Raw genomic sequence first — 12,195 nt, forward strand, 5'->3', positions numbered from 1 at the left:
GACAAACTAATGGTTAGCCTGATCAACAACTCTAGGCCTTGGACTCTACAGCCCTACATTTATATACAGGAAACATCCAGTTGCTCTAGCTGCTGCTTTGAATAGCCCCGTTAAGTGTAAATTATCCTGTCCTTGGCGGGGAAAAAATGCAGAGAGAAATCATTAAAGCACATTAGACTATTAGCATTCCAAAGAGCATTTATCTTGTGGATCAATAGGCTCTCATCTTCTTTAGAGGACTCTTTGGTGTCCTTAAGCCATTATGAGGTAGATTATGAGCATAATCAATTCATTACATGCAGATAGAACAATAATGATTGACACCATTGACACCAATAATCATTTCAAGTCCAGTGATTTCTTTCTACAATTTTTTTCTTAAAATATATATATATAAAAAAAAGGTATTCAAAAAAAAGGACACACACTTACCATTTAATATTAGAACAATATATTAAACACAATTTGTGCTAGATTTGCTGGTCCGTTGTTTAAGTTATGAGTGAAGTGATTATTGACACGTTAACATAGTGTCTGTCTGTCAAGTATTCTGCAGTTCAGACTGAAGAGTCTGTGTTAAATGCATCCACTCCAAAACATCTCTTGGCAGTGATTTAGTAGCTGCAGATCATGCAACACTTCACCATATGACATTCCTTGCTTTGTTGGCTGTGTGTGAAGACACCATACTCCACGAATGGATTGGATCTGAAATGTACCATTTTATTAAGATCTGTGACGCTCCAATCAACACCAAGATGTTCAGATATTTATTATTTATTATTTATTATTGGATCATATTGCCGCCTTGACTTGGACGTGACGTCACAGTCCAAAGTCTATTTTTGAAACCTCATGGAAAATAAACAAAATAGATATTTCTATCTTTAGGATTTGTCAACAAGATTAAAAAAACACACACACATTTTATTTTTAGAATAAAAAATAGATATAGTGGTGTTTAAATAGCAATGCTCCCTTTATGCATTGCTGACCTACGTTTACAATAATGTAGACACAATCACTGTGTCCCAGAGTCAACATACACAAACCAGCGTGGCACTCCCTTTGACTGGATGTAGATTTGATGAACATGATACAAGCCCATTATCACTCCCTCTGTGAGCCCCAGCCAGTCTGTTGACTGTGACTCGTATTGTTAAGGACCAATACACCCCCCCCCCCTTTCCTCCAACCCGCTCCACGCCAATAATAGCCCTAAATGGGAATAAAATGACTTTTCACTTTTTCATTCAGTTGTTATGCTAAAAAGTGTAACCTTGAAGTGACCGCTGCCATGCATACGTGGATTGGCGTTTGCTCCGCAGCCTTTCCGCGCTGAATAGACTGAGCAGGAGATCCTTCTGTTCCCCATATGGCACCATTGTCTTGGTAATGCCGTACAATGCTCCCCCTCGGAGCTTGCTCCAGGCCCTGCTGCTAGAGAATAAACTGTTGGTTTCATAGATGCAGGAGGAGACAGGAGGAGGCAGGCTCGGGACAGGCAGGAGGCCTGTGGACACAATGACTGTGTTACAAATGGCACCCTATTCCCTATGTAGTGCACACCTTTTGATCAAATGTAGTGCACTATATAGGGAATAGGGTGCCAGTTGGGACACATACAGACAGAGGCTGGCTGTGAGATGTGGGGCTCCCATACGCGTGGCAGGTCCTGGTCCTTTCCCCCCCTATGGACACTGACAAGCAGCTAGGCTCCAGGCGGTAGGAGGCAGAGGAAATTGAAAGCATTCCCAATTCCGGTCGCCGCGCTGGGAAACTGGGAGGAGAAGGAGAGAGAAGAGAAGATGTTTTGAAAAGTTTTGTGAAAGGAAAGGTATTTTATTGGCTTGTAATTACATATAATAAATCATTATGACAGACATTTTTGTGTAACTAAAATGGGGTGACTTTCCCCAAAACATAAAGATTATCTTTAGCTATAAAAATCATCTTGAATCCATTGTAGTCAATGGACGAACGATTATCTTAATGCTTGTGGGAAACTCCCCCAGTGAATAAGAAGGGCTGTAGTGGTGGTAAGAGGTTTTTAAATACAGCAGGTCATTGTTAGGTACCTCTGTCAGAGTTTATGAGGATAATCTTGGTTCAAAAAGCATTTCATCTTAATCCTGTTAGTTCATGATATCTTCACTTGATTATGCTTTGGTTTTATGACTAACTGTAATTTCCTGTTAGATTTAATGTCAGTCGTTGGTTGTGACTGACATTAGAAAAATGTGATCACACAGAAAGCTGTTTATTTCTGGCTGGTAGATTACAGTAAAACAATGCAACAGTCCTGCTATATTCTCCCTAATTATTCCAAATTCATTTGAAAACAGATGTTAGTTTTCTTATGTTCTCACTTTTAAGTTGTGCTCATTACGTCACTCTCTATATCTCTCCCTTGTCTAGACTCAGGGCTTTGGGAATATTTCCTCCCATAGTTCCCTTTGTCCGTGAGACTCTTGGACTGTCAGAATTGAGCCCATGTTAAACTAATCAGTCAGGCAGTTTCTGAGTAGACAACTAGCTAACACTAACTAAAATCAAATAAGGTACCATGAGAACACTAATTGGCCTTAAGGTCACAAGAGAGTCATCACATTTCTCCAGCCTCCTTTTTCCTCCTCCAGCCGTCAGGGCAGACAGAAGACGGTGTAGGACAGATTTATTAAGCCTTTGCACCTAAGTTTGCAACTGTTTTTTTAAACAAGAAATGAATAGACCAAACTCCTATTGTTTTGGTTGGAATTCTAAAGTTTTTTGCTGCTTGCAAAAGCAACCGATTTGCCCATATTCCTTTTGGAGGTTGGGTTGTAAATTAAACATTGGCGACAGATCAAAAGGGTCAACTAAGGGTTAAGATAAATAACAAAACATTAAGGTAAAATTGATACAGTTTGTTTTGGAGTTTTAGCCTATACCTAACTTCAAATCTTTAGTAAATCTTTAAGATCTTCATTAAATCTTTAGTAAATCTTCAGTAAATCTTCAGTAAATCTTTAGTAAATCTATAGTAACTCTTTAGTAAATCATCAGTAAATCATCAATAAATCTTCAGTAAATCTTTAGTAAATCTTCATTAAATCTTCATTCAATCTTTAGTAACTCTTTAGTAAATCTTCATTAAATCTTTAGTAAATCTTTAGTAAATCATCATTAAATCTTCATTAAATCTTTAGTAAATCTTTAGTAAATCATCAGTAAATCTTCATTAAATCTTCATTAAATCTTTAGTAAATCTTTAGTAAATCTTCAGTAAACCTGTCCCTGTGTGTGTTGTGTTCAGCAAGCCATAAACCCACATACCTCCCTGGTTCCTGTTCTTGTACTTGATCCCACTTCCCCTTTTTTACACTCTGTCTTCCTTCTCTCTCTGCTTTAATAAATTGTGTCCCCCACAACATTAATGTGAGAAGTGCTGGAACATGGCTCAGGGACTCCTGGCTCTGCGTCCCAAATGGCACCCTCTTCCCTTTATAGTGCACTACCTTTGACCAGGGCCAATAGGGATCTGGTCAAAAGTAGTGCACTATATAGGGAATATAGTGCCATTTGTGACTACTCTCTACTGCTAGGATGAGACTGGAGGCTTTGGGATTGGAAGGGTCACCTGGTCAATGAATATGAAGGCTTCTCCTATTATAACTTTGTCAATGACAAATAACAAACTGTTGGTATATGAAATGCTACATTGCATCATTTTGTGGAGGACAAGGGACATTTTCAGCTTGGCTGCCTGTACACCAGCCTCTAAGCCTAGCTCTGGAAAAGCAGTTTGTTTGACCCTAAGGAGTGAGAATTGACAAAGCAAGCCAGAAGCATTTGTTTCTTCCGCTAAGCCAAAGATTGAAAATGATTTCCCAATGCCCCGTTTGAGATCCGCGTGAAAGGGGTCATCAATTATGTCCTGATACCTGACACAATATTGTACCTATTTTACTGACCACTGCTTTCCGCCCGACCAGATAGCATCTCTTTTATCAGGCCATTATTGATGGTGAGTTTGAGCACTGCAAACAGACCCACTATGTGTGGGTTTATTGCTATTTCTCTACAGCAAGGTGTTGTTAGTTTTGAGGAGATGAAGAGAGCCACTGTCGCTGTTACTGTACTACTACTGTACTGCTAAAAATAATAATAATAACAATACTACTACTACTACTATTTACTACTACTACTACTACTACTATTACTACTACTACTAATACTACTGTACTGCTAAAAATAATAATAATAACAAAACTACTACTACTACTATCACTACTACTACTACTACTGCACTGCTAAAAATACGAATAATAACAAAACTACCTCTACTACTCCTATCACTACTACTACTACTACTACTACTACTACTACTACTGTACTGCTAAAATAATAATAATAACAAAACTACCACTACTACTACTATCACTACTACTACTACTACTACTACTACTACTACTACTGCTACTACTACTACTACTACAACTGTTGCTGCTACTACTTCTACTACTACTACTACTACTACTGTACTGCTAAAAATAATAATAATAACAAACTACCACTACTACTACTACTACTACTACTACTATTACTACTACTACTACTGTACTGCTAAAAATAATAATAATAACAAAACTACCACTACTACTACTATTACTACTACTAATAATAATAATAATAGCAAAAATAATACTTTTCATAATAATCATAATAATAATAATAATAATTTTTGTATTTATTTCTGTATTTCTTAACGACCAAAATAAGTCATGTTCATATGTACTATGCAGTGTAGCGTTGGAGGCGTTTTCAAACCACACTACCATAATGATACCTGTTTATTAGTCTGACCAACCACACTACCATAATGATACCTGTTTATTAGTCTGACCAACCACACTACCATAATGATACGTGTTTATTAGTCTGACCAACCACACTACCATAATGATACGTGTTTATTAGTCTGACCAACCACACTACCATAATGATACCTGTTTATTAGTCTGACCAACCACACTACCATAATGATACGTGTTTATTAGTCTGACCAAGCACACTACCATAATGATACGTGTTTATTAGTCTGACCAACCACACCACCATAATGATACCTGTTTATTAGTCTGACAAAGCACACTACCATAATGATACGTGTTTATTAGTCTGACAAACCACACTACCATAATGATACCTGTTTATTAGTCTGACCAACCACAGAGCTGGGAGTACATGAGTTAACCACTGGAAAGGAGGAGACAAAAGAGAATGGAAAACCATTGTAACACATCTACTTGCTGTAAAACTCTATAAAGCATTGCTGTTTAATCTTCATTTTGCTGAGAGAAGTGTGAAGGTCTAGTAAAAGGAAACTGTTTTTTTGTGCAAATGGAGTTGTAGTAAATGGGATTTTTTTAAGTACCCAGCGCCAGGGTAATGTCTTGAGGTACCGACACAGCAATCCACTGGCAATGATTTATGTGCCGGGGCAGCCACAAATTGACTTGTATGCAAGAAATGTAAATGGGTCTGGGACGTTTGATGGAGAAGCTCATTTCCAGACTTAAATGTTTTAAATTAACAGCACAAACTCACAAGGCACAAATGTTAATGGCAATTTTTTTTATCCCCCCCCTTCTTTTTATATTTCCCTTAACGTAATTAACATTACAGGTCAATTTATTATACAAACATTGATATTGCTCCCAGATTTGCAAGGATCAATGGATTTGATGAAGAGGATTCATTTCGGGAAATAAACCTTTGAAATTAGCTGAGGGAATGAGGTAAATATTTGAAATGATATATGTTGGTGGTGTGGTCGGGCATGGGACAGAGTAAATCAAATGGAAGGTAGCTACCAACACAGAACAAACAGACACAGAGACAGTCAACAAAGACAACAGTGTAAATCTAACTTAATTTCTCATCCAACCAAGGAGTTGTGAAGCAGCAATTTTTTTGGGAAAAATCTTTTGTTACACTGTGACATATAATGATTTAATGTTTATCTACCACTTGCAATTATAGATGATTATAATAATAGCTAGAAACATGGGTTTATGAGACATGTTTTGACCCATGTTGAAGAAGGTGAACTCCAACCTGAGGACCTCTGCTGGAGACCTTGATGAACATAATGTTAGATTCCTGTTCATTGTACAGGCACTGGGAGTGCCACCCAATAACCTGCTATTCTCCCTGAAGTGTGTACTCATTCACTACTCCCCCACAAATGTAAAACACATTGGATTGGTGTAGAGAGGTACACAGTACAGACAGTAGAGACAGTACAGAGAGCACAGACAGTAGAGACAATAGAGAGACAGTAGAGACAGTAAAGATAGTAGAGACAGTACAGAAAGTACAGACAGTAGAGACAATAGAGAGACAGTACAGACAGTACACAGTACAGACAGTGCAGACAGTAGAGACAGTTCAAACAGTACAGACAGTACAGACAGTAGAGACAGTAGAGACAGTAGAGACAGTAGAGACAGTACAGACAGTACAGGCAGTAGAGACAGTACAGACAGTACAGACAGTACAGACAGTAGAAACAGTAGACAGTACAGACAGTACAGACAGTGAAGAGACAGTACAGACAGTAGAGACAGTAGAGAGACAGTACAGACAGTACAGACAGTACAGACAGTAGACACAGTACAGACAGTACAGACAGTACAGACAGTACAGACAGTACAGACAGTAGCGACAGTACAGACAGTACAGACAGTAGAGACAGTGAGAGACAGTACAGACAGTACAGACAGTACAGACAGTACAGACAGTACAGACAGTAGAGAGACAGTAGAGACAGTGCAGACAGTAGAGACAGTACAGACAGTAGAGACAGTACAGACAGTACAGACAGGACAGACAGTACAGACAGTACAGACAGTAGAGACAGTACAGACAGTACAGACAGTACAGACAGTAGAGAGACAGTGCAGGCAGTACAGACAGTACAGACAGTAGAGACAGTAGAGGCAGTAGAGACAGCACAGCCAGTAGAGACAGTAGAGACAGTACAGACAGTAGACCAGTACAGACAGTAGAGACAGTACAGACAGTACATACAGTACAGACAGTAGAGACAGTAGAGACAGTACAGACAGTACAGGCAGCAGAGCCAGTAGAGACAGTAGAGACAGTACAGACAGTACAGACAGTACAGACAGTAGAGACAGTAGAGACAGTACAGACAGTACAGACAGTAGAGACAGTAGAGACAGTACAGACAGTACAGACAGCACAGCCAGTAGAGACAGTAGAGACAGTACAGACAGTACAGACAGTACAGACAGTACAGACAGTAGAGACAGTACAGACAGTACAGACAGTAGAGACAGTACAGACAGTACAGACAGTAGAGACAGTACAGACAGTACAGACAGCACAGCCAGTAGAGACAGTAGAGAGACAGTACAGACAGTACAGACAGTACAGACAGTAGAGACAGTACAGACAGCACAGCCAGTAGAGACAGTAGAGACAGTACAGACAGTACAGACAGTACAGACAGTACAGACAGTACAGACAGTACAGACAGTAGAGACAGTACAGACAGTACAGACAGTAGAGACAGTACAGACAGTACAGACAGCACAGCCAGTAGAGACAGTAGAGACAGTAGAGACAGTACAGACAGTACAGCCAGTAGAGACAGTAGAGACAGTACAGACAGTACAGACAGTAGACAGCACAGCCAGTAGAGACAGTAGAGACAGTACAGACAGTACAGACAGTACAGACAGTACAGACAGTAGAGACAGTACAGACAGTACAGACAGTACAGACAGTACAGACAGTACAGACAGTACAGACAGTACAGACAGTAGAGACAGTACAGACAGTACAGACAGTACAGACAGTAGAGACAGTACAGACAGCACAGCCAGTAGAGACAGTAGAGACAGTACAGACAGTACAGACAGTACAGACAGTAGAGACAGTAGAGACAGTACAGACAGTACAGCCAGTAGAGACAGTACAGACAGTACAGACAGTACAGACAGTAGAGACAGTAGAGACAGTAGAGACAGTACAGACAGCACAGCCAGTAGAGACAGTACAGACAGTACAGACAGTACAGACAGTACAGACAGTAGAGACAGTACAGACAGTAGAGACAGTAGAGACAGTACAGACAGTACAGACAGCACAGCCAGTAGAGACAGTAGAGACAGTACAGACAGTACAGACAGTAGAGACAGTAGAGACAGTACAGACAGTACAGACAGTACAGCCAGTAGAGACAGTACAGACAGTAGAGACAGTAGAGACAGTACAGACAGTACAGACAGCAGAGCCAGTAGAGACAGTAGAGACAGTACAGACAGTACAGACAGTACAGACAGTACAGACAGTACAGACAGTACAGACAGTACAGACAGTACAGACAGTACAGACAGTAGAGACAGTACAGACAGTACAGACAGTACAGCCAGTAGAGACAGTACAGACAGTACAGCCAGTACAGACAGTACAGACAGTACAGACAGTACAGACAGTAGAGAGACAGTACAGACAGTACAGACAGTACAGACAGTACAGACAGTACAGACAGTACAGACAGTACAGACAGCACAGACAGTACAGACAGTACAGACAGTACAGACAGTAGAGACAGTACAGACAGTACAGACAGTAGAGACAGTAGAGACAGTAGAGACAGTACAGACAGTACAGACAGTACAGACAGTACAGACAGTACAGACAGTACAGACAGTACAGACAGTAGAGACAGTAGAGACAGCACAGACAGTAGAGACAGTAGAGACAGTACAGACAGTACAGACAGTACAGCCAGTACAGCCAGTACAGCCAGTAGAGACAGTAGAGACAGTACAGCCAGTAGAGACAGTACAGACTGTAGAGACTGTACAGACAGTACAGACGATACAGACGGTACAGACGGTACAGACAGTAGAGACAGTACAGACTGTAGAGACAGTACAGACAGTACAGACAGTACAGACGGTACAGACAGTACAGACAGTACAGACAGTACAGACAGTAGAGACAGTACAGACAGTAGAGACAGTACAGACAGTACAGCCAGTAGAGACAGTAGAGACAGTAGAGACAGTACAGACAGTACAGACAGTAGAGACAGTACAGACGGTACAGACGGTACAGACAGTACAGACAGTACAGACGGTACAGACAGTACAGACAGTACAGACAGTACAGACAGTACAGACAGTACAGACAGTAGAGACAGTACAGACAGTACAGACAGTACAGACAGTAGAGACAGTACAGACAGTACAGACAGTACAGACGGTACAGACGGTACAGACGGTACAGACAGTACAGATAGTACAGACAGTACAGACAGTACAGACAGTACAGACAGTAGAGACAGTACAGACAGTACAGACAGTACAGACAGTACAGACAGTACAGACAGTACAGACAGTAGAGACAGTAGAGACAGTAGAGACAGGACAGACAGTACAGACAGTACAGCCGGTGCAGATGGTACAGACAGTAGAGACAGTACAGACAGTACAGACAGTAGAGACAGTACAGACAGTACAGACAGTAGAGACAGTAGAGACAGTAGAGTTTGATCCTGATCTGGAGGTCTAAATAAGGTCTTCAACATCATTAGGGGTAAAAACCCAGACAAGATCTATTGAGATATTGAATAAGTTGAACACTTTATCATCAAATCACCGTTTAACCATCAAGAGAGTAGCAAAACATGAGTTTGCAGTACTACCCATCTGTTACATCTCTCATTGTTTTACTAACAACAATTTACATGTTACTTGGTGCAAAATAAATGTATTAAGGGCAAAATGTACCATAAACCTCATTGTCCTTTAACTAAAAGCCACAAAACAGCCAAGTGTAATCAACAGCGTCACCACAGGAAAGTAGAACATGCCCACAGCTTTGGTTAAGCTCATTCACCACGACTGACTGGAATTTAGAGATTCAACACTCACCCAGAACATTTACTGGCTGGATGGTCTCAGTTTGCCAAACTGCATAAAGGGGAATTTAAATGAAAGAGGAGGCAATAATCTCAACTCTTCTATCCTCCTGGGGGACAGACAGAGAAAACGGAGGAAATGGATTTAAACTGTACAATTTCAGTTAGTGTTAGCTAATCCACACGATGCTTACATCAAGAGCTGAGAATAATCGTTTTTAAGTAACAGACTAGAAAGCAGTTATTTTAAGAAGTATGAACGTCTAGGAGGCCGTAGATTATTACATTAGGCTTTTCAAAAATAATTGTAGGTACATTTCTTTCAGAGTTATAACAGAAGGTTATGCAGGTGTCAAAAACATGACAAAAAAAACAGAAATGATGCCAGCTCTGCCATGCCATGTTAGATCAGTATTGTAGGTTATCACCTATCAACATTGATTTGAGAAACACAGTGACAATGCTCCCAGGGTGCTCCATTGAATGTTAAATAGATAAAGAGCCCCATAGCAAAGACAGACACAGCCATTGCCCCCCTGTTACCACTTAGCCCTATTAGGCTGGCCTCTCTTCCCCATACAATCAAGAACCCCTACTGTGCATTTAAATAGATCCTCAATCAATGGCCATAGAGAGAAATAAAGCAGACCAAGAGGATATCTCAGGGGCAAACATAATAGTAGTATTATGATGAAATGGAGCAGCTTGTGAGCAGCTCTTTACTTTGATGAGGAAGCTATCATTCTAATTGTTCCCCAGTGGAATAGAGTCCTCTGTTATTAGGAGACAATTTGTCCCTTTTGGCCACTTCTTCTTCTTCTTCTTGTTCTTTTTTAGCCCCAGGGCATGGCGGCTCTCATGTTGCAGCCACTTCCTCTCTCTCTCTGCTCTCCCTCTCCTATCCTCCTGACTAACCTTATTTTGCATCATAGATCCAACTTCAGTGCATGACTCCAGTATTTTTCTTAGTTCATAAAAATACCGTTTTTGGGGAGAGAGGAAATGCATCGATGCTCTTTAGTTCTTTATGCAAAAGCAATCTGATAAGGTTTCCAAAGAATACTGGCAATAAATGCATAAAGCCATAACAGTGAAAGATCTGTGGTTAGTTCATTTATAAAAATCATTTTCAAGCTAGACATCATCAGTTCCTCCTCTGACATCACAGACAAATAATACGAAGTGGGTTCTACGGTAACTTGGTCTGCGTCCCAAATGGCAGCCTATTCCTTATTTGGTGCCCTGCTTTTGGAACAGAGAGCGTAGTGAACAGGGTGTCATTTGGAATGTAACCTTTGTGCTGCTGATAGGGTTCAGTGGCGATGCAGCAGCCACAGTGGCAGTCAGACCAGTGTTGTCAGACCAGTCGCCTGCTTCTGCTGTACTCATACAGAACCCCCCAGCCCTGTGTCCATACAAATATAATTACTAGAACGGAAACCACCCTTCGGATCCACCCATCCACCCTCACTGACCTCAATCTGGACTCCACCAAGTCTAGAAATTATATTTCTATGCCTGTAACTTTACTTTAAAAAAAATAAAAATATGAACTGAGATATACAATTACCCATCATGGCATCATTGACTTGAATGGGGGATTCCCGAGTGTTCTAGTAATTCTGTTTCTATGGCTGTATCTGCCGTTGGTTGGTCGTTGGTGACAGGGGCACATTGTGTTCCTGTCTTTTCCCTTTAACCAGTCAGCCATGGACTACACGGTTTGTTGTGGGCCCAAGATCAGAAGGAGGAAGCTTGAATAATGTCTTCCTACTCTTTGAGGGGAGGGACACGCTCTGCTGATTATAGAATAGCTTTGACAGGACAGAGGAAACTATGTCTGTGTACCAAATGCCTCCCTATTCCCTATGTAGTGCACTACTATTGACCAGAGCCCATAGGGTACTGCACTATGTAGGGAATAGGGCACGGTTTGGGATGCAATCCAAGGCTTTTGTCCAATTCCCCCCACAAAGAAAAGTTCAGTTTAAAAAAAAAAGAGGCTGCAGCCCAAGCTGGTCTTTTGAAAACAGATGCTGCTGGCCTATTGCTTATCGTAGCATTATAAACTTATCGTACCAAACAAACAGCTCCCACCTCGCTAAGCCTGGCCACCACCAAGCCATCAAAGGATAGACCAAAGAGTTCACACCCCCTGGATAAGAAAGCTTGAGTAATATTCAGCTAAGGCCACCGTGAACTCTAATGTCTCACTTCACATTATATTTTGTATTCATTTTAAGCTTTAAAAAACG

At 40.7% G+C, this 12,195-nt stretch overlaps 1 long non-coding RNA gene across 1 annotated transcript; it reads right to left on the reverse strand.

The window, feature by feature from the left end:
• Window positions 1-769: 769 nt before the first annotated feature.
• On the reverse strand, window positions 770-11,865 carry LOC123738508 (uncharacterized). Its single transcript, XR_006767509.1, has 2 exons — window positions 11,511-11,865; window positions 770-1,780 (listed from the first exon to the last, which is right to left on the reverse strand). It is a non-coding gene; the product is annotated as an uncharacterized lncRNA (long non-coding RNA).
• Between the last annotated feature and the right edge of the window lie 330 nt (window positions 11,866-12,195).

The sequence above is a fragment of the Salmo salar genome, unplaced genomic scaffold, assembly GCF_905237065.1.
Source record: "Salmo salar unplaced genomic scaffold, Ssal_v3.1, whole genome shotgun sequence".
NCBI classification, from domain to species: domain Eukaryota; kingdom Metazoa; phylum Chordata; class Actinopteri; order Salmoniformes; family Salmonidae; genus Salmo; species Salmo salar.